General features: G+C 40.5%; 2 long non-coding RNA genes across 2 annotated transcripts; both read left to right on the top strand.

The window, feature by feature from the left end:
• Window positions 1-1,194: 1,194 nt before the first annotated feature.
• On the top strand, window positions 1,195-1,550 carry LOC131344240 (uncharacterized). The gene is made up of 3 exons (XR_009203301.1): window positions 1,195-1,241; window positions 1,348-1,395; window positions 1,478-1,550. It is a non-coding gene; the product is annotated as an uncharacterized LOC131344240 (long non-coding RNA).
• Window positions 1,551-2,020: 470 nt separating this feature from the next.
• Window positions 2,021-2,612, top strand: LOC131344163 (uncharacterized). The gene is made up of 3 exons (XR_009203296.1): window positions 2,021-2,099; window positions 2,187-2,273; window positions 2,514-2,612. It is a non-coding gene; the product is annotated as an uncharacterized LOC131344163 (long non-coding RNA).
• The last annotated feature ends 1,472 nt before the right edge of the window (window positions 2,613-4,084 follow it).

The raw sequence follows: 4,084 nt of genomic DNA, 5'->3' as shown, positions 1-4,084 counted from the left end.
TCTCTCTCTCTCTCTCAGACTCTGTGGATGTACTGGGAGGATCACTTGATACTCCCTCTGTCCTCCAGGTATGTGTCAGCTAAATAGTCAGATTTTAACTAAATTTAAATGTGTAGGCTGCTACTAATTGTGTGTGTGTGTGTGTGTGTGCCTGCATATGTGTGTGTTAAGGTCGTTGAGCCCGAACTGCAGCTTCTTCCCACTGAATCTCACCGTGAAACAGCTGTCAGTCTGGTAACCAAACCTACAATTTATTAACGAAAGATGATGGCTGGATTGTCCATGTGACAGAATGTTAGATGTGTTAGTATGAAGCTGCTAGAATAAGAAACACTTGTGAACTTTTTGCTTTACTTTTCACAGCCTCCCAGTGCTGGTGAGCTGAACAGAGCCTGGTTCAGTCTCCAGACTCCATCAGCTCCCAGTCTGAGGTACTGTACAGTGCTGCAGCTGAGATCCACACACACACACACACACACACATCTTTACAAGACAAAATGTTTAGTTTTGTTTTTTCGATTTCTAGTCAGTGGACATTAAGAGTAATATAATGTTCGGTGTATTAATGTAAAACTCTTGTGACCTTTTTGCTCTGCTTCAGTGTTCACTTTTTGTGAAATGTGGTTGTAGATGTTGAGCTTTATCTAAATGCTATTTGCAGGAATTCTCTCATTTTAATAATACTGAGGACCTTCTCACTGGAACTCAGGTAAGGGCTCATTCATTGTGGCATTACAAAATGTTGTTAACTGCAGTGAGTAATTTTGTGTGTTTGTGTGTATTAAGGTCGATGAGCCGTACGATGAGCCGCTGCCCACCGCATCTCTCAATGACCCTTCAGTAAGCAAACCATTCATTTAATTACTAAAGCCAATCACTGCAGTTTACAAGGTTGTGGGTTTTTTGGGGGTAAGGAAAGCGACAGAATGTAAGACGTGTTAGTATGAAACTGCCATGACAAGAAGCACTTACGATCTTTATGCTCTACTTTTTCCAGCCTCTCACTGCTGGTGAACTGGACCATGCCTGGAAGAATATTCAGTTCCTCTCTGCTGACTACTTCAGCTCCCAGTCTAGGGTATTGTCCAGGGCTGCAGCTGAGATACAAACACACAAACACCATTAGTTACAAGTTCTAATATTTAGTTTTGTTTTTGTATTTCTAGTCAGTGGAAAAGAAGACCTACTACCTCAGGATGATAAGGGGTCCTTAGACCAAGACCTGCTACTTGAACCACACGGTAATTACAGGCTTAATTACTCTGATGAAGAGAATTGACATTAATGATTATTAGATGAGAACTTTTGTGATCTTGAGTTTCAGCTGATTTTGCTGTGCATTTGCAGGGATTACCTTATGATACCTGTATTGAGGACTCTGTCACTGGCATTAAGGTAAGGGATTGTTTGTTATGGAATCACAAATCTTTTGTTAATTGCAGTAATTAATTGTGTTTACTTTAAAATATCTTTTAAGAGCGTATCTGGGAGGGTTACAGAGTACATTTGCTGTAACCGCATGGAGTCATCCGTCGTTGTGGCACTGGAGGATTTTGTGGTAACTTTATTACACTAGTTATTATTTATTCAGAATTAAATATGTATTTTACAAATTTATTAATAATATATTTGAATAACTTTAATTTTTTTTAATGTTTTATTTAACAGCACATCTTTAAAAAGGTGACCTGCACATACCTGCATGTGTTTGAAGATGGGCAGGTGGACACTGCTACTTGGACAAAGCAAGATGTTTGTTCTCCTCATAATTCACAGAGCAACTCTGAAGTAATTCTGTGTTTCCAAACTCACGTGTATCTACACATACAGTCCCCTGGATAGGAGTCTGTAAAATGTACTGTGTGAGTTTTAATGATTCATTGCTAATTTGCCTTGCAGGCGTGTGAGGAGAGATTTAGCCCAGAGGAGATGGAGGTGCCCTTTATTAGGTACAGTCCTCTTCCCAGTTTAATGGTGTAATGGTGTTATTTATGTGTAACATACACTAAGCATTTCCATCGTTCCTTAGCTGCCTACTTTCAGACAGAGAGGTGACGGATATCGGCTTGAAGCTGCCTGCTCTCCGCCAGGCGTTTGCTGTGAGTGAAACCTTTGTGTAGCTACTTTTACTGCAGAGGTAAAGTCCACTCTGCTTTAACTTCTATTGTGTGCTGTCTTATATTCAGACTGTGTTCAGCTGCATGCTTAATCAGAACTTCCTGTTTCTGACCGGAAAGAAGATCGTGATGCAACTGGCAGCAGCTAACAACCAGGTGAATTCTTTTCTCGTATCAATAGCTAATTTTCTGTTTTATAACAATCACAGTCTGTTATGAATGAAGGAAAAAATATTCAAATAAAATGTACATAATGAAAATTTGGGCTTTGTGTTATATCATCTGTGTATCTGTAAAGGAAAACTGGACATGCATGCAGGGTGTAAAATAAGTAGCCATGTTGAACACCGTAGACAAAGTGAGTTATAGAGATTTGTTTTTGTTTTGCTTTAACAGGACACAGATCACGTACGGTTGGCCTACGAGGCGCTGATCCGGTTCCTGAGGACATCGTCTAACCAGGAATCGATTACAGCAGAGCTCTCCGGGGCCGGGGTAAGCTTGCAAATGCCTGTAGAAAATGACTTGTTTAAATATCATAGAACTGCCACATGTAAAGTAATGTATAAGTTATTATAAATGTATAATTTTTCACGTTTGTGCAGCTCCAACATTTCAACTTTTTGGACGTGTTCTATGAACCGCTCATCATCGGCTACTACGGGAACGGCTTTACACCTGAGACAGTGAGTGTCTTATCAGAAGATTTCTAAATTAAGCCTGAATGTTGAATATTTTTCTTATATTTCGAATTGTCCCAGTGATAATATGTGGCACTAATGGAGCTTGTTGTCTTTCTTTCTCAAAGACTGAGGGAGGATTCTTACAGCGGCTGATGGAACTCGTCAGCATGTGGGACCTGGATGTGTGGGAGCCTGCAGCAGAGCTGTACTTTACAGTGCTTATTGTAAGTGTTGAATATCTTCTGATGCCACCATACACAAATTCACAGCTTTGTATCTCTAAGTCAGTGACACTGTTGGATTTGTGTTTGGTGTGTGTGTGTGTGTGTTTGTCAATAGGACAGAACTTTTAGTAGTTCTGTTTTCAGCCCCTGGAGCTCTACAATGACCCAGAAGCCTTGGTCACTGCAGTTACCTGACTCATCAAGCAGCATGTCCAGCTGATGATGAACACATTGGAGAAGCTTTGAGCTATGCAGTCCCTTAACCCTACACCTCCCCATTCCCTTGCCATCCCTGAAAAACAAAACACACTGGAGTGATTGACAGTTCTGTGGGTGGAAATGCGTTGTTGATAAGATAGCTCAAAGTAAAATAGCCAGATTGGTTCGAACTACCATTACACCATTACAACCTTCAGGTGGCTGGGCTACAACAGCAGTAGACATCAGGTTCTGAGACTGTTATGGGCACAGACCTACCCAGAGACTCACTTTTTAAGCTCTAAGTATAGTTTCTAGGAATGTGTGTTCATATTAGCCTCAAATTCCTGTTCTTGGCTGACAGGAGTGAAATCTGATATGGTCTTCTGCTGTTGTAGCCTAGTTTTGATGTGGATGACACTTTTCTGCTGACCACAGTGGTAAAGAGTGCTTATTCAAGGTGGTGTAGTCCAAACCAGCCTGGTGATTCTCCTCTGATCTCTCTGATCAGCAAGATGTTTCAGAACACAGACTCTCAAAAGACGTTTTTTTTCTGTTTTGTTCTTTCGAACCATTCTGTGTAAATTCTAGAGAGTGTCGAGGGTGAAAATCTCAAGAGATCAGCATTTTCGAATGTACTCAACCCATGGATATAGTCACAGAGATCACACTTTTTCCCATTCTGGTGTTTGATGTGAACATTAACTGAAGCTCCTGACCTGTATCTGCATGATTGTATGTATTTTGCTGCTGTCACATGACCTGGCTGATAAATATGGATAAATGTATAAATGAGCAGGTGTATATGTGTTCCTATTAAAGTGGACAGTGAGTCTAAGTTATACTTAATAAGTTAATTGCC

This window comes from Hemibagrus wyckioides, linkage group LG23 (assembly GCF_019097595.1).
Source record: "Hemibagrus wyckioides isolate EC202008001 linkage group LG23, SWU_Hwy_1.0, whole genome shotgun sequence".
NCBI classification, from domain to species: domain Eukaryota; kingdom Metazoa; phylum Chordata; class Actinopteri; order Siluriformes; family Bagridae; genus Hemibagrus; species Hemibagrus wyckioides.
The sequence above is the reverse complement of the archived record's forward strand: the minus strand, read 5'-3'. Positions and strand labels throughout refer to the sequence as shown.